The 19,719-nt window shown below is 39.3% G+C and overlaps 1 long non-coding RNA gene across 1 annotated transcript in view; it reads left to right on the forward strand.

Moving 5' to 3' along the window:
• LOC146306553 (uncharacterized) overlaps window positions 1-19,719 on the forward strand; it is a 103,785-nt gene that overhangs the window by 10,980 nt on the left and 73,086 nt on the right. The window contains exon 3 of the long non-coding RNA XR_014769004.1: window positions 9,770-9,914. This is a non-coding gene — a long non-coding RNA (uncharacterized LOC146306553). The remainder of the gene's footprint in view (window positions 1-9,769; window positions 9,915-19,719) is intronic.

Genomic DNA, 19,719 nt, shown 5'->3' on the forward strand with positions numbered 1-19,719 from the left:
CTGTCTGTGCTTGCTGGCTTTAGTCCTAGACCACTCCCTCCCTTCTCTCTCTACACACACACACACACACACACACACACACAGATACACACACTGCAGGACCTGTTGCCAAACCACCCAGCAGAGGCAGTGCTGGTCAGCTGGCTCGGTTCAGCCTCTCTCAGTGATTAGAGCAAGAAGTTGGTGATAAGAGCAGAAGTGTCACCTTGGTCTCTGCTGCTTCTGAAAACTCGATAAAACTGTGACTGAAAGCTCACACACACACAGAGAGAGCAGAGCTGAGTGTAAAACTGCTTTATGAGAATACATTTTATTACTAACCTCTCTTTTGTGACTTACCTGAATGTACCTGGCATGAGCTGATAATCCTTCTCACACAGAACTTAGGTTTGTGTAACTCAGAAAGAGCAACAAAGCTTTTTTGTAACATTAAACACACTGAAAAAATCCATTTACTGAAATCACCTCAGTATCTTGACTTATGTAGTCACCTAAGTCTTGTCACACGTTCTTACTGTTACTACATCTCCCAAGCTTTCTATTCTCGCATGGTGCATACTGTATATATGACAATGACAAAGATTTGCCATTTAAATTCTTATTTTTATGATTTTTGAAACAATGAGTCCTTGATTACCTCTTGCTTGGTCACTCTTGTTCTAGTGCCCTCCAACACCATTCCTTGCCAACATTCTCCACTGGGTTCCCCTGCAATCTTCCTCCTGGCGGTTCAAAACTCCAGTGCTAGCAGTGTTAACACCAACACTCCCCTGTCAAGCTCTCAGTCTGTACAGTGTCAGCTAGCTGCACAGCTAACTGAGCTGACTAGCTACTTTAGCAACAAAAAAGCTATCTGTTTGTCAGTAGAGCTAGACAGAGCAGCCAGAGGACTTCAGAGGGAAAATCAAACATTTTCACCATAAAATATGATCCAGTTTGACCAAAACCAGTGATATAGTTGGTAATGTGTGCCATAAAGTCTTACATCAGTGTACCATCAAAATTATTTTGAAGTAGTAATTTCAAGGTAAAATAGTTACACAATGTTGCCTTAAATATGCATCTGATAGCTCCATTCATAAAACCAAATTTAAAGCTGTATGTCCAAGTTAAAAAGTCATGTAAAGCATCTTGGTAAATTATGACGACATGTAAATAATGAGCCACATAGTAATTGTACTGCATCTACTTAGTTCTAGCATTATAATACATACATATAGGGGGAAATGTAAGGGAAATTATTTTATTATAGTACAAAAATGTCTTTGGTTATGACTTAACAAAAGAAAAACATATCAGAGAAAAACAATGCAGGTTAGATTCATGTTTTTTTGCGTTCAGTCAGGATATTGACAAGAGGAAAGGATGAGAACCAAACAATCTATGTGAGCTAATGATATGTTTCCTGGCCTTTGAAGAAATGCTTTCTTACTGTTGAAGCTAGTAAGCTGGTTAGCAAGACATGCTAACATTTGTAGCTTACATGATGGCAGATAAACTGTTTAATCCATTCTTTACACGTTTTTTTGATATGCAAAACGTTTTTTTGATATCCAAAATGCTGAGTGTAGCTCTTATTAGAGCTCCATGCTCACCACTTCAACATGGTTAGAAACCTAGAGCTTGATTGCCTGTCATCCATAGTTACTGTTGCTAAGTTGTGAGTTAAGCGTTGTTCAGGGGAGCGGATTAGTGAACATTTAATTAATAAAAGTTGGCATTGGTGCCAGTTTGCATCATGCATTCAGAGCCTTTTTTCAGTACATCACACACCTGGGAAAATTATTAAATAGCAGAGTCCACTTTAGTACTACTCCGAGCAGAAAAATGTTTTTCAAAATGGTTGCAGAATTGAATGTTATGGCTCAATTCCCTCAACAGGTTAAAGGGACAAGCCCGAGCCTATCTAGATTCAGAGCTATGAATTAAATCCGTGTGTGTTTAGCTGGAGGATATCTTACAGAAAGGAGTCTATTAACCACCATAGAAAAGCACACAAAACATCTCATTACATTTGCAAAGTAGGTGTAGATTTGCATGAATTCCTCAGGCTGTTTGTGAGACATTAAGTAAGCACAGCAGGTATGAGAAACACCTTCGACGCTGTTTGTTTTGCTTCCATTTTTGCATTTTCATGAAACTTTCCTTTGTCAGCAGTTAAGAAAGCATGAGGTCAGCAAATCAGGGATTATATGTGTATGTCTTTTTGCTTTATGTACAGGCATGCACACACAGTCAGATTTCCTTCTTCAGCGGGTATTACATTGATTTACATTAATATCCTGAAGACTTATGCTAACCATAACCACAACATGCTTAATCCTAACCTTAACCTAAACTTAACCTTAAATGAAAATCTGACACTTTTCATGTGGATGTTCCATCAGTGTTGATGGTAAGTGTTGTCATTTTAAACAATAAATCCCTCAGTGCTTGCCATATTTCCCCAAAAAACTGAGTTGTCCTGCTCACGAAGCTGTGCCAGCAGTGCCTACATGGACCAGAGTGCATTGCAGGTGAGCTTGTGGCTCCCATGCCCATTTTGCCATGTTATCACCACCCTAACCTAAAGCTATTACTTTGTAATCCAAACCATAGCAATAGGTGACAGAAATACTCGCATTCTAGCACGTCCACTGGCCAAAAATCCAGGCTGAAATAACATGTAGTTCTTCCTGCATACAGTGATGTCACAACAGATTTTGTAGCAGAAAACCTCATATGACATAGGACACATTTAGGAACTTACTGTCTCAGTTGACACTAAATTTACTACACACTGTCACTGTCACTACATTTACCATCAACACTGAGTGTACATCTAGATGAAAAGTGTTAAACTGTCCCTTTAAAAAAAATCTTCACCATAAAATTTAATGACTTTCTTTATGAGGATGTAATGTCCCCCAAAGGAAGGTGGGTCCCCACAGTCTGTAAACAGATTTATGTCCCTATAATAAGTAATAACCATAATTACTACATGAATAACTCTAACCTTAAAGGGATAGTTCACCCAAAAATGAAAATTCAGTCATTATCTACTCACCCTCATGCATTTTTAAGGTTGGGTTTATTTTTTTAGTCCACAAAGCACTGCTGGAGTTTCACAGGAAAACAGCATTGCAGAATGTCTCAAACAATGGAACTGAGTGGTGACCAGTTTTCAAATGTAAAAATCAACACCAAAAAAACAAAAAATACCTCCTTACTGATTGTCTGGTGTAATCCAAGTCTCCTAAAGCCTCAACATGCCGTTTGCACACCATCACAACACACACACACAGTTCATTGTGCATGTGCATGTGCATGTCAACGTGGCTCCAAACTAAGGATCTATAGTGAAGATTTATGCTAAAAACATGGTGTAAATCAGTGGTTCCCAACTGTTTTTCCTTGGAGCCCCCCCTACCCATATCTAAGGAAAGCTAAAGAAATGTGTGTTGGGTGTTAAATCTTATTAATAAGTTCATCCATTACTTAATTATTAGCATTTTTAATTATCAGTTAAGGAAAATGCACGTTTGCAACCCTAATAGGCCAAGTCTACTTAGAGACAAGTGACACATTTTGAAACATGAAACTTTATTTTCTTTTAATTTGTCACCTGTTTGTAGAATTCTATCGCAAAACATAATTTTGGTTGATAATAGTACAGTAACATTTGATTTAATGCACTAAAGAGCAGAAATAATCATTTTGTATATAAATATATCATTCATCACAGCTGTAAGGTGCTGGAAAAGCTTGAAAATGCACTTTGAAGGTGCTTGAAAAATGCTTGAATTTGACCTTGGAAAATGTAGACATATGCAAATCTGACTGTGAGGACCTCAGAGCAGAACAAGTCTCGGGGACCCTTTGTGATTTCTTGCCCACCTCTAACGGGGACCCGGGCCCAGGTTGGGAACCAGTGGTGTAAATGACGTCTTTCAAGTCGGCTTGGCATGTCGGATCTTTAGGAGTCTTGGATTACACCAGACAAGCAGTTTGGAGACATTTTTTTTTGTTTCCAGTTGTTTTTTTATGTTTGAAAACTGGTCACCATTCACTTTAATTGTTTGGGAGGTTCTGCTGTTTTCCTGTGAAACTCCAACAGTATTTTGTGGACTGAAAAAAACACATGACCTTCAATTGGCATGAGAGTGAGTAGATAATGACTGAATTTTCATTTTTGGGTAAAATGTCCCTTTAACCTAGACCTAACCTTAACCTAACCTTAAAATGTCTTCGCCCTAAAATGTAATGATTTCTCTTATGAGGATGTTATGTCACCACAAGAAATGTGGGTCCCCATGATGTGCGTGTAATCAGATTATGTCCCCACAACATGAGTAATAACCATAGTCACTACACTCTAGTGAACTCTAACCTGAACCTAACTTCAGCCTAACCTTAAAATGTCTTCACCCTAAGATTTAATGATTTGCATTATAGGAATGTTATGTCACCCAAAGACAGATGAGTCCCCACAATGTGAGTGCGTAATCAGAGTTATGTCCCCACATGATGACACACAGACACATAGTAAACATCCTCTCCCCTATCAGTATGAATATGCAGGTGGTGAGCCGTATAGACTCCTGAATACAAATATACACAGACAGATGCACTCAGTCTGTACAAACGCAAGCAGGCACGTAGACAGAGACACACACACACACATACACATACACAGACACAGCCGCCCCCTCACCGACACACACAGGTGATATGGTGTCTGCCAGTGATAACAGCAGTCGGGCAGCTGAGCGGACACAACCTCCTCCCTGCTCCCTCAAGGTCACAGATAGGCCGGCAGCGGCAGGGACAGCTGTCTCTCAGCCAATCGCTGACCTCCCTCTGTTTGTGTGAAAAGCTCAGTTCCTCTTTTGCATGAGATAACGCCGCTGTTACTCTGGGATTATCTTCTCCCGGGAGCCAAACAGCAGTTAAAAACAATGCAAATGGAGACGGCGAACCACTTTGCAGGCAAATTGAGCTGCAAAACGGAGAGCTAGCCAAGACCGGTTTGGCAACCAACGATACAGTTTTTGTACTCATTTTTTTTTTCTTTTAACAGCTGTAGATTTTATGTCCCTGGAAACTGCCAGCTGGAAAGGAGATAAATTCATGTTAAGAGGGATTCATAATTACTCTAAATGTGCCCAATTAAGAGATTTTTCATGCTTCATCTTTCTGAGTTTGCTGTTTTGAAGCTGAACAGCAACTCAGGAGATCTGTCCTTAAACCGCAACTCAGGTTCAGACCGTTGTGTCAGTAAACATCCCCGCTGATGTCGACAAGTGAATGGACAAATTTCTGATTCAATCAGTGTAGTGCCACACACACACAAAAAAAACAAAATAAAAAGAAGTCTTGAAGAGGTTCTGTCTTCATTAAAAAAAAACCCTCTCAGTGCTTGAGATGCACTCAAATGTAATAGACAGAATCTTATTTTAGGACATGCCATTGTCATTTCCTAAAATTACTCTCGGATGTGTCACAGTGTGTACTGAGAATAATGGTTGGATCTGAGGAGAGGACGCAGCAAGCGCTGAGATACTGTTTACTTTGGTATAAAAAAATTGCCTGATTGGAGGCAGGAACTGTGCATGAGATGTGATCATTCAAGCTCAGCTGGATTCAAAGACTCTTTCTGTTTGTCTGTATAGCTGCCGTCTTTCTCTACACAATGACAATAAGGGAAATAGTTGCAATAGTTTTGTGTTCCAGTATATTTTCTATGGAAGCTCATTTTTGCCAGTGTGATGGGAAAAAAAGATCCTGTAATTTATTATATTGAGTTTTTATCTCAAATTAATGAGAAAGTTTCTCAAAATAATGAGAAACTTTCACGAAATAATGACTTAGTATCTCAAAAGAACGAGAAAGTTCTCAAAGGAATGACTTTCTATCTTAAAATAATGAAACATTCACAAAATAGTGACTTAGTATCGCAACATGATTATTGCAACAGATTCATTATTTTTCGAGAAAGTTTCTCATCCCTAATCTCTCTTTCTCATCTCATCTCTTTCAAGATAAGTAAGGCATTATATTGAAAATGTTTCTCATTATTTTGAAAAACTAAATCATTATTTTGGGAAGGTTCTTTTTTTCCATCACATTAGCAGAAGTAGGCTTTCATAATTCTTCCAATTTTCTGCCTCAGTGTGGGATTATTATAATATCAAGTCAAATACTTACTAAGATAATTAAAATCTGAGTAAAATCATTTTTCCAGGGTTTATACTTCAATATCTATTTCAACACAGCACACTGACTTTAGTGTCTTGTTAAAAGTTGCTAGTAAATTGGATTAAGCACAACTGTTGCACTTACTGACAGTCATAATAGGACTGGGAAGAGACTGCATATATAAAATCTTGATTTCTCTTTCAAGCTTGTAGGAGATTCACAATTTTAATCCCTTTTAAAGACTAAAGCATAATTAAGACGTCATATTTTCTGGTCTGCATGAATAAACCAGACGAGGAAAAATAATAAAACAACTGCCCCGCTCACAAGGCTGTCATCCTTGTGCATACTGAAACAATAGAAGTTCTTGTACAGCTATAGACTGTCAGCTTGAGTCAGCAACATACAGTTCAATACTCAGTTGCAGCACAGAGAGAACAAAAAAGTCCACAAACTAATTCATCTACTCCTGCTGTTTGTCAGCCTGTTATCTTGTCTTGCATAGCCAGACATTCTCCAGCACTGAAAGGTCTGGTTGCACACATTAGCATTCTGCTACAGGCTGTCTTGTTTGTATTTCTTTAAACCAATAACAAGTCTTGGATGTCTAAGATGCAGCCGTGGTACCCCTGCAATGTTGTGTCAGGGGTGAACTTGTTTTGGTGGAACATTTGCATGTGCATAGGAGGTGAGCCCTGGCATTAAAATGACTATATCCCTGCAAAATTAAAGGTAAGAGCCGCCAGCCAGGTGAGGGTTGGGGTAACTTGTCATTTTCAGCGTGTAGGTTGTTGTTTCCTGTAGCGACACGGATTTTTAAACTGGTAATCTGCAGAGAACGGAAGGGGAGGAGAATGCTGCGTGAAACAGGCAGCCAATGGCAGGTTTACACCCACAGACAGACAAGAAGACTGCTAGATAGCTAGCATTAGCTGCCTTGCAGGCAGGGACAGACTGAACAAAGTAGCATCAGCACACTCTTTTGTGTGCTTGTTGTGTCTTCTCTTTCTCGTGTGCAGACATGATGTATCAGCAAATGCAAACTGGGACTTTTTCAGTCCGTCTCCCTCATGGATGCATTAAATCCAGGGCTGCAACTAAAGATATTTGCATTAATATTTTAGTGTTTTAGTTGTTTTCTTGATTAATTGTTTTGTTGATAAGTCCATAAAATGTCAAAAGATTGTGAAAAATCAGTGATCAGTGTTTCTCAAAGCCCAGTGTTTGCAGCAAGCCAAAGATATTTGTTTTTTTCCATCATAAAGGAGTAAAAAAAAACAGAAAACATTCATACCCGAGAAGTCGAAATCAGAGAGTTTTGCCATTTAAAAAAAAAAAAATGACTCAAAATGATGAATTAATTAACAAATAATTGGCAATTAATTTAATATTAAATTAATAATCAATTAATTGTTGCAGCTCTTTCAGAGCCAGCTGGCCACATGGAGTCAGGAGACACTTGGAGCCAATAGTGTAACTATTCACATCACACTTATGACACTGCTGTGACTCCGGACCCTTTGTATTGTAATGACTTGATTGTAACATTTTACACTGACAATATCTTATGCAATAATAAAAATGAGAACTAACCACATCAGTTTTATGCATCACCCAGTGCTGCATCAAGAAAAGGCTTTAGAATAGGTTTTTGATAATTGTTTTGTTCTATATTGAATTTTCAAGGTAACCCTAATGTTTCCTACCGTACTGTGTAGCTCTGCCACCAAGCTCCATAAACCAGCTCAGAGCAGTAAATAGCCTGTGGGCAAGCGGTCCCTGAGAAGACGTCTAGAGAAGCAGAGTTCTTTATACTGAACAAAGTTTGTGTTTGTGAAGAGTGCAGCTTGATGTTGGATCAAAAGTGGCTCTGAACTGGATCATTCTTACGAGGAAAACTGAGCTGATTGGTAAACACTGGCAAACATTGCTCCAGCTTGATCATTTTCTGTGGGAAAACTGTGGGGATTTAAGAAAAAACGTAACACGTCAGAGTTGTAAGAATTGAACAGGAGATTTGTTGCTTTTCTTATTGTATTGTTTTGGTGTCTGTGGAGGGATTTTGTAGCTTCTGTAAGGTTTGTTTTTTTAATGTCTGCATTGTTCACTGAAGACAGGAATGTTTTCCGTGGTGTTTTCTGTCTTCACTTTATGCAAATAATTTTTGACTTGCACTAATTTTAATACAGTACGGGATATTTAATGTTCAAACTGATAAACTTTACTGTTTCCTGTCAATATACTCTCAGTCTAAAGTTGATGCCTGTAAGACATTTCAAAAAAGTTGGGACAGGAGCAGCAAAAGACTGGGAAAGTTTTAGAAAAGAAAGAAGAGAAGAGAATAACTCCTGATTTGATTCCACAGGTGAACAGGTTAACAGGTGACAGCATCATGACTGTGTCCCTCAAAAGGCTAGGTCATTCACATATATTTCACAGAATTTTTTTTTGGAAATCATGGACGTTGTGTCCTCTGGGCTAAAGAATGAAAGATCATCCAGGTTTTTACTATCACTAACATCAAAAGTCAGCATCTGTGAAGACCCCATTAATGCTGAAAGGTACAAACAGGTTTTGGAGCAACATATGCTGCTAGACGACGTCTTTTTCAGAGACGTCCCTCCTAATTTCAGCAAGACGATGCCAAGACACAGTCTATACAGCGTAGCTTTGTAGTTAAAGAGTTCAGGTACTAGACTGACCTGCCTGCAGTCCAGACCTGTCATAAACATGCCAGAGTTCCAACTTTTTGCAGTAAAAACAAAAAATGAATAAGTTTGAACATTAAATACCTTGTCTTTGTACTATGGTCAATTGAATATAGATTGAAAAGTATTTGCAAATCACTACATTCTGTTGTGCACAGCGTCCCAACCTTTTTTGAAATTGGGGTTCCTAAATATACCCATCACTTGAACTGATATTATAGCTAAAATACGTTTTGCTGCTGACCCTGCCCACAGCTAGTATTCCTCTCTGCTGACCACCATTGACTATAAGTAATAAACTACTGAGAAGTACCTCATACAACCCTGCTTCAAATAATCCAGACTATCTCTTTAATGGGTAGCACATCAGCAGGGGTGTTTGTAAAAGAAGAAGATTGCTTCCATTATCCATTTGCGACCACACTGACATCCACAGGTAACAGAAATCAGATAGGAATGTAAGAAAGGCCACCTCAGAATGTTGATTTTAATATTGTGTCTAAATGGAAGTGAGATTAATCAAAGTAATGGTTGGAAAAAAAAGCTGTATCCTTGGCCTTTAGCTCCATGCTTGAATGTTTGGTACATAAAAAAAAAACAGTTTGATTACTAAACAAGTTTAATTTATTCATGTTCCTACTGCTGTGCCTGACCTGGTTCAGTTTATGAAGCGTGTGTGTTTGATAAGACGGAGTCAGACACAGAGAGATCATGTGGTGATGTGTCCTTTAGGCTGTGCCGGCTCGGTGACAACACTAGCTGACCTGACATTTGCCAAAATCTGTATGAATACACAACCTTTTGTGTTTGAAAGGCAACAACAGACCTGACATTTTCCATTCAACCCTCTCCAATTACACCTTCTTTATTGCCTTTCCTGGCAGGAGGCTCCTCTGTGGTTTGCGTATCCTCGGGATAGACGCAAACATTGTTCAGTCTCCTGGAATGTGAATCAGCCGTGACACACGGTGACTCAGCAACCGGGGCCCGTGTAACACAAGTAAGGCTGCGGCTTTTAGCTGCATGCAGGTAGGCCTGTGCTATGGGTGTGTTCTGTTTTGTGTGTGAGTCTGAAATTGAGTCGCCTCCTTTTGACATTGCCGTGTGCCTGCAAAACAATGTGGAGAAAGAAAACAGCCCCAGGACAGATTTTCTTTTTGCTCTCGACCTCTATCTTTGTTTTTCTTCGACTCTGTTAAGAAAAAATATGATGCCAATTATCTCTGACATTTACATATGAATAAATGTCTGTTGGGCTCAGCACAATAGTGACCAATTATGTAACCTTTTAAATCTCAAAATGTTCTAACTTTAATATCGGAGTGGAGTTGTTAAAGATATTTCTGCTCTTCAAACATTTAAAGTGTTTTTAAAAGGGTGTCATTATTGAGGATCAGTCACAGCAGCATTGAAAGCAGGGATTTAATTGAAAGGAATTGATTTAGCTGTGATCTGTGGATTCACTGACAGGGGGCAAAGTAAATTTGCACAAATCATTTGCGTGAAGTTCAACTTCAATTAACTTTGACATGTTAATTCAAGCCGTCGGCCAACTGTTTTAACAGTGCTGGGCTCTGATGGAACGGAGAGCTGAGAACTCCAAAATGGAGGAAGCAGTGTTAGCCTAGTCGTTTCACCGTCCACTTTTATTTAACCTTCTTGTATCTGAGATTATTATGTGGCTTTGTAAATGCTCAATTATGATTGGTCAATTACAGCATTCCAAGGTCTGTTATTTCTGTATAACAGACCAATGTTATGAAGAACAGATCATTGCTCTGGACACAGTTCTGATCAGAGACTCTGGAGGAGCAATAAAATCACAATTAAATCACTAAAATCATTTTAAAATTAATATTTTGTATCAAATAAATGATTTTTTTTGGTTACATAACCATATAAGAAGCAAGATAATGTCAAGTGAGAAGGTCACTTTTGCGAAGTGAAGCCATAAAATCATTTTAAAATTAATATTTTTAATGATTTTTTGGCTACATAATCATAAAAGAAGCAGGATAATGTCAAGTGAGAAGGTCACTGTTTTGAAGTGAAGCCATAAAATCATTTTAAAATTAATATTTTGTATCATAGAAACGCATGCCAAGTATTCCTTTTTTCTGGGTAAGTAACCATGTAATAAGCAGTATAATGTAGGATGCAGGATGATTCAAGTCCTGCATCATCCTGCTGGGATTTATTTCACAGTAATGACCTGCCCACTGTTCATTATACCTTATATAATCTACTCCAGACAGGTATGGTCTTTAGATTGATGTGAGTTTCTGGCTTGCTGGTGTGTACATGCAACACAGTCTCACGGCAGTTTGTGAAATAGTCTAGAAATTTAATCTACATTGGTGTGCATTCCCTCTGCATGACTTTCAGACTCTTGTATAATCCAATACTGTTCTCATGCTGCAGTCAGATTAGCAATAAATATGCAACATCTGGCTACACATCCAAAATAATGGTCTTGGTTAGGTTTAGGTACCAAAACTGCTTGGTTAGATTCAGGAAAAGATCATGATTTGGGTTAGAATAATGAGTTTTTAAAAACAATTAACATCAACAGTCACATGGGAACCAAACTCCAGTCTCTTGTGTGAAAGTCCTGTGTTTGACCTGTTCATCCACCCTGACCTCGTCACCACATAGAATTTCTTGCTCTTTATTCGACTTTCATCTTCATTAGTTTAGAGGTCAAGCTGATTGTCATGGAAAATATTGACAATTCCAGTCCATGTACGTGAAAATTTTGTGCCACTTTCTGGTCTTTGGTCTGAGGGGTCTAGGAGGCCTTTCCAGGAAGAACTGCCCAGAACACGGCAACGTATCGTACAGGGACACAGTAGAATCGGTCAATCACCATACATTTACAATGTTGATTGACAGCTGTCTAGAAAGTGTACTTTTTTTAATCCTAGTGGGGATCAGTCACATCTTATTAGAGCACAAACTGAAATACAAGTTGTGCGGCTCTGATATAAATGTTTGCTCAAGGAAAAAGTTAATTTTTCCAGGGTGGAGCTTTGTTGTAACACTCCACAGTGGCACCACCTCCCTTGTGATCATTTGGGAACAATGAAAGTCTTTCATTGGCAAAGACACACAGGAGCTCAGATTTTTTATTGTTTGCCGTTACATCTGATATCTGGGATGATGATATCGGCGGCTGTGTTTATTCAGCTTGGTAGCGTTTATTATTCAGAAGACAGCAGCCAGCCACTGAATGCTGCCTGCAAGCTCAAAGTCTAACAGTTTAAATGTGAGTGTCACAGAGAGGACTGCAAATGAGATTGTTGGTCAGTTCATCTTTAAATATGACCCGTCTCTAGCTTCAGCTCTTCTTTACTTATTAGTCTGGGCCTAAAGAACCTACCAAAACTTTAAAATGCGTATATTAAGAGTATATACGTGTGTGTGTGAGAGTTGGCGCTTGTATGGTGCCCCAAAATCACCTGCTTACCATGACAAAATGGGCCTAATTTTAACCATCATTTTGTATCAGTAACTCTTATATTGATATTTAATATAATATAGAATTAATACTTCTACTTATACTATAGTTTAGTATAGTTTGTTTGCTAAGAAGAGAAGACAGACAGGACAACACAACACAAGCAATCATACAAACTTATTTGGAAGGTGAACAGTAAAATGATTAACCAAACTGTCTGTTGTAAAGTATCTATGACAGTTAACTAACCCACTTCCTGGTTCACCCTCATGCTGATTGAAGGTCGGGTTTACTTTTTTAGTCCACAAAACACTGCTGGAGTTTTACAGGAGATTTGAAATTGCAGAATTTCCCAAATAATAGAAATAAATGGTGACCAGTTTTCAAGCAGAAAAAACAGCAGAAAATACCTCCATAGTAATCGTCTGGTGTAATCCAAGTCTCCTAAAGCCCTGACATGTCATTCACTTTTCACTTGCATGGCACACCATCACACCACACACACACATTTCGGTGTGGTTTCGGTGACGGTATGCATGCACACGTGAACATAGGTCCAAGCTAAGTAACTAAAAAAATGGTGTAAATGACGTCTTTCAAGTCAAATTGGCATGCTGGGGCTTTGGAGACTTGGATTACACCACATGAGCAGTATGGAGGCATTTTATGTTTGTTTTTTTGGTTATTATTTGGTTATAAACTGGTCACCATTCACCTCCATTGTTTGGGAGATTCTGCAACTGTTTTCCTGTGAAACTCCAGCAGTGTTTTGTGGACTAAAAAACTAAACCCGACCTTCAATCTGCATGAGGGCAAGTAGATAATTTTCATTTTTGGGTGAACTATCCCTTTAACAGCAGAAATCACCATAGTCCTGACTATAACAAGTACCTTCATGGAGGGGCACAGCACGGTCAGGTTGTCACATACCTGAATACTCTTATTTGAAAATAACTGATGTGAGGAGTCCTGTTGAGAAAATGACAATTTTGACTTCCTGCTCAGATTAACAATAAAACTTAATTAATTAACTAATAGTAATTAACTAGTTGAAAATAGTGTGTGCCACTCAGCAGGCTGTTCAGAGTTAATCAGAAATGAGTCATGGAGAAAGAGTCAGTATGACAATTCCATAGTTATGAACTAATTAATGATTTCTTAATATAGTATCTCCCAGCCTGTTGTCTACTAACCCATCATTATCCTCACTACCCATCCTCACTCGTTCCTTTGTAACTACTCATTTTGTTGTTCTGCATTTTACAGTGTTATTCAGAAAAGTATACAGAGCCAAAATATTAAAATGTTGGAGGCTGAATATATAATGTAATTTTTTTTTCAAGATAGTGAGCTAATTAAAGCTGCTAGATAGAAGGTAGTAGATTGTTGAGTCTGATTCCCAAGAAAAATCACAATTTTGAGTGAAGTATGAGAACACTTAAGTTACTTTAAAGGGATAGTTCACCCAAAAATGAAAATTCAGTCATTATCTATTCACCCTCATGTCGATTTAGGGTCGGTTTTATTATGTTTGTCGGCAAAACACCGCTGGAGTTTCACAGGAAAACAGTGTTGCAGAATCTCCCAAACAATGGAACTGAATGGTGACCAGTTTTCATACATAACAAATAACTGGGGAAAAAAAAGCCCCAACATGCTATTTGCACACTGTCACACCACACACACCCAGTTCAGACAGTGTGTATGTGCATGTGAACATGGCTCCAAACTAAAGATCTACAGTGAAGATTCAGGCTAAAAACATGGTGTAAATAACTTTTTTAGTCAGCTTGGCATGTTGGGGCTTTAGGAGACTGGGCTTACACCAGATGAATTCTGTTGTCTTTTTTTTACTGGTCACTATTGACTTCCATTGTTTGGGAGATTCTGCAGCGTTGTTTTCCTGTGAAAGTCCAGCAGTGTTTTGTGGACTAAAAAACTAAACCCAACCTTCAGTTGGCATCAGGGTGAGTAGCTTATGACTGAATGTTCATTTTTGGGTGAACTATCCCTTTAATTTTTGTATTGAACCAAAAGATTTTTGTCTTTGGTGCAGAGGCATTATGTTTTCAGGTTACCTGTCCGTCCGATCGTCCCATTCCTGCCTTGAAGAAATTTCTTCAAATGTCTTCTTGGACTCAAGGGTTAACTGATTTGGAGGTCAGAGGTCAAGGTCACTGTGACATCACATCCCTCCCATTCTCGTGAATGTGATATCTCAGGAACGTCTCGATGGAATTTCTTCAAATTTGGTACAAACCTACACTTGGGCTCAAAAAATACACTTCATACACATCAAAGTTGAGACTAGATATATATGATCAGTAATTCCAAAAAAGGCTGCATGTACGATCATTTTTATATTTCCATAAACTGAAAGAAAACCTTGTTTGAGAACAGCTAAAAGTTAAAGTAGCAGTATGATACTGGTGTATTTTTTCATCTGGCAGCACTGCTTGTAAGATTCTGGATTAGACATGGATGTAAACTGCACCGTGACTGATTGACAGAAGCTTACAACTGCAAGGAAGTAATTCTAGTTTTTACTCTGTCCTCATGAGAACAGTGTCATCCATCTGCATCCTATCCTTTTTTTGCTTTCTTTCTGTATTCTTTTCTTGTTTCTCTTATTTGGAGTTTTTTTTCATCTTGCTCTCCTTTCAACATGCCCTCTTGTTTCCTCGCATCTTTTGTCAGGAGCTCTATTTCCTCCTCTGCTTTCATCATCCTTTGTCACAACAGCTACTTCTGTTTAGTCATTTTGCTCATTTTACTGTCCTTTTCCCCTTCTTTCTCTCTGCCTTTACATCTCTCTTTACGTCTCCCCTTGCTTTTATTTCCTTCCTTTCTGCATTTCCTTTTTCATCCTTTGACCTTGTACCTGCCTTCACTCCCCTCCCTCCTTTTTATTTCCTCCTCAAAAGAATGCCTGTGTTCATTTTTCATCCCTCCTTCGTTCCTTTCCTCTTCTACCTTTCAACACATTTGCATCTCACCTGTAATTTCCCATGACTTTTCACTCCTTACACCTTCCATTCTTCTTTTTTCTCCTCCCCTTTTATTTCTCATTTTCCTCAATTTCCTCCTTCCCTCTCCTCGTCTCACCCCGTTTCATTTTCCCACCCTTTCTTTTCCTTTTTATTCCATTTTAACCCTGTATTTATCTCCTTCCCTGCCCTCTTATCCTTCTCGTCAACCATGTAATTTTTCTCCTCTTATCCTCTTTCTCTCCTCTCCTATTTTCTCATTTCCTCCTCTCCTTTCATTTCCTCTCCAGTCTTCTCCTTCCCTCATCTTCTGTCAGCTCTCCTCTCATTTTCATTTCACCTCTTTTTCCCCTCCCCTCCCCCTCCTTCACTTTCCCTCCTTCCATTCTGCCGTGCAGCGTCGCAAGCAAAGGACAATGATCTCATTCACGCACGCCTTGGGAAAATGTTTGTGACACTCCGGAGCGCTGACGGGCACTCGTGTGGTGCCACCAGGCAGCTGGGGGACCCTCGCAGATTGGGGGATGGAGGGAGGTGGGTGATACGTGGGAAGTGAAGAGCGTGGTGTGAACAGTGAAAAAGAGGGATGGAGTAAAAAGGGACAGAGCGGCTTCTTTCAATGTCACCCTGTAATCCAACACACTTCATCACTTCCTCTCTCTGTCATCCCGTCCCTCCTCCCCTCCAGTATTTTCTTCCCTCTCCTCATCTCTCCCGATCGCTCCCTTACCCCCTACCTCTTAATATTCGGTCTCAGACAGGTAAATGCATTTTTCTCCCAGGAACGATACTGTCACATTTATGAATGTTCCTCAGACTGCAGAGTGAGAGTGAAAAAAGAGACTGACTGTGTGAATTGTGGGAATTAGCCAGAAGTGGGCTGGGGAGCCTGTCAAGGCTGCTGCCACTGTAAATAAAGTTATAGCTCGAGAGGATTCGGCTCAGTAAAGCTTGAATAGTTTGATTTTGCCAGTTTTGCATGAAGATCTCCACTAAGCTAAATGGCTAGTTATAGCAATAAATTGGTAGAAGGCAGAGACAGGCTGCACCAGAGTGTGTCATTAAGTCTTTAATTGCACTGAATGGTTGGATGGTGAGCTAAAGCTGTCCGTCCAGCGTGACGAAAAGGAGGGTGACAGTGAAAATGAACACCACCTGTGCAGAACATTGGCAGTGACTTCAAAATAGAGATAGATGTGGTGGCAGAGAACAATCAAAGCAAGCCGACACTAGTCTATATTCTGATATTGAAGGAGATATAAGTAAAACATCCTAAAAACATCCAAAACTTAACTTAAATTCTGGGTAAAGGAAAAGGGGAGGTTTCCTTCCAAACATATTATACATGTTAGAAAATAGTTGCTGAAAACATGAAAAGACTCAGAACTATGTAGTACTGTTCTGAACTATTTGTGAACTGTTGTTCATGATGTCTGTGTTCAGGACTTTTTGGGCGGACCTTAAATATGGCTCAGTGATGTACCGGAGGCATGGTGCCCCAACACTATATAGGCCCCAGGAGCCTACATGCGAACAACACCGCCCCGCGGTCAAACTAATGCAGGGATCAGATTTCAAAATGTGAAAATATATACAGAACAGTGGCCTCATGACAGGTAATTTTATGTTTCAGCAAACGTAAATGAAAGGTTTCCTTTTTGAGTCACTATTCACACATGGGCAGAAAATCTGAGTAGTTTAAAAAGCAGAGAATGAAAAATCACACCCAGCAATGAAAAACCGATATCACACCATGTAACTTTGCAACATTTGTGCATCACCAGTGAACAGTGAGACTTCAGTATGTAGTAATGTTTCATAATAGATTGTGCTGACAGGCTCAACGCTCCTTCTGTAAGCTTTTATTGAATGAGATAAATAGAGATTTTAGGCATCACTTATCACCACTGACACTTGGGACAGTACTTTGTTAGAAACCATCCAAATCAACATTTTTGAATGTATGCAGTTGTAAATCCTCAGTAAAATACCAATTTATCTACCCTCAAACAGGCTGAGGCGGTTACTCGTGTAGTCATCCCTCCAAAATCCTCCAACAAAAACACTTTTCATGCTGTTATAAACTCTGTTCCTCAGCAGAACACAGAAAAATTCAGTTCACATTGACACCCGTGAATAAATCCAAAAACTCTCTGGCCTCGTGCTGATTTTTTTCCCATGCTGTAACCTTTTGAAACAGTAATGACTCTAAATGGTAATGGCATTTTTCTCACAAAATATGAAACGTTTGGGAGGCTGAGACACACTGTGATGTAGTCTCCAGCGCAGTCAGCACGCACATCCTGTATGTATAATTTATCATCTCCTCTGAAGTCTTTTCTGCATGTGTACTGGCGCAAAAATATCAGACTACTCATGAGGTCTTTAAGCTCATCCTTGATTTCAAAACATGTTACACTGATTAAAAGTTACTCAACAAAGTCACATGCTGCACTTTAGTCATTCTTTAAGTTCTTATAAATGTCTCCATTATCGTCACAACTTCCTTAAAGCAGCTATAATCATTATTTATATATTAGTAAGACATCAAATGACAAAGTGTCAACAAAGACATTAGAAAAAGGGGTTGCTCTAAGTGATTAACCTACAGAGAATTATCACCCCGATCTGCAACACCCCACAATTTTAAGGATCTTTACAGTGAGTTTCATTATTTAGCTGTCCAGCCTGTAAATTTACTGATTTAGTTCACTCTCACTACCTGCTTAACACCAAACAATGGATGGACACAGTTAGAGACTATCTAGTGGACACAGTGGAGAATTTTGCAGCTGAAGAGCCAGATGTTTCCCTTAGGAGTTGGTGGAGACCAAAAACAGTGCACAGTTGGCATATGGTACATTCTGGTCCAGAAATATGACTCACCAAGTTCACTGAATCAGCGTAAAATGATTGTTGTGTTCATAACGTGTTTCAATTCACGACTACTGCATTTTAGTAGTCATCGACTCCTGTCAAAAGGTATTCAAGTCAGAAGATATAGACATATTTTTTTACACAGTAACAATGATCACTTCTCATCATAAAGGTCTCAAATACAACCAGTTAATTGTGGGCTAATTCAGGCAGGACCAGTGTGGGGGTTGGTGAAGTAGCAGAGTCCTTGATTGGCTCTGAGAGGCCATTTACATATGAGCTGCAGTCTGATTGGACCAGCAGTTTGTCTGAGCAGGGAGGGATAGCAGGAGTCTCTCCTTCTCTAAATACCTTCTGTTGAATTAACATGGCTGACCACAGATGAACGACTAGTCTACAATGATCCACAGTGTTGACCAGTGGTTTTGAGAGTCAGTTAGTGGACTGGTTGACTCTTTTGTGGCTGAAAACATCAGTTGTTGCAAGTTTTGTGTTATTTTTGGAGTTTCATCTACCTCAGCTTTCAGTCATCAGAGCCAGTGACACCCAGCTAATAAGCCTCAGAACAAAATAGGAAAAAACATTAAAGAACTGAAATATTCAACTTGACTGTGAAGCTGTAGGGGCCTTGGTAGACCCCTGAGGCTCTAGACATCTGACATTGTAGAAGGAAGCATTTGGAACTTGTCAGACTGTTACTGTACTATGTTCTAGTGATGAATGACAGTGATAGCAAAATGAGAGCATAAAAGTGTTTCACATTTTTCTTTTGGTCACTTGAGTTCTCTGACCATATTAGAGAGAAACAAAACTTTGATAACTTTCTCACTGTTCATTGGTACCTGGTACAGCATGGCATGTTTTGTAGAGAGTTCCTACCCTGTCATGGAAGAGAAGCCTTTGCTTTCCCATGTTTGACACTAAGGAGGTTCCATGTGAGGCATGACTCACGTGACTAAGCTACTGAGGAAATGTAGCAAACAAAGGAAGAAGGTCAGCCATCAGGTAGCAGACTGGTCTTGGATCTGTTTCTTTCAAGCACTCAGTTTCCCTGAATAAAAAGATGTCGCACAAAGGTTGTTCACCTGAAGGAAATAAACCTGCAGTGCCACTTCAATCATTTCTCTGCAATATAATTCATGCTTGCAGGATTGGCCTCTTGAGCCATGTCAAGACCCACCAAAAGGCCCCTCAGGAGAACAGTCATACTCGAGCTGTGTGATCATAGATGATGAGAAGATTGCAGCTGTTGAATGAAGCTTTTTTGATGTTCTTCTAATCTCTAACTTCACGTTTGGAGCTCGGAATACAAACCCAATAGCTGTGTTTCTATCAGTGTATTTTATGCGCATTTTGAAGTATTGCATTGGAAAAGATTGATGGAAGTGTTCCCAGCAGCGGCCTGGGTTTGATTCCAGCCTGTAGCCTTTTGCTGTGTTGTTACTGAATTCTTACTTCCCTCTTTTCTATCTCTTTACACTAAAGGTAAAAAAGTCAGAAAAAAAAGAGATTG

Source organism: Lutjanus erythropterus, chromosome 22 (assembly GCF_056507025.1).
Source record: "Lutjanus erythropterus isolate fLutEry1 chromosome 22, fLutEry1.hap2, whole genome shotgun sequence".
In the NCBI taxonomy this organism is placed as follows: domain Eukaryota; kingdom Metazoa; phylum Chordata; class Actinopteri; order Lutjaniformes; family Lutjanidae; genus Lutjanus; species Lutjanus erythropterus.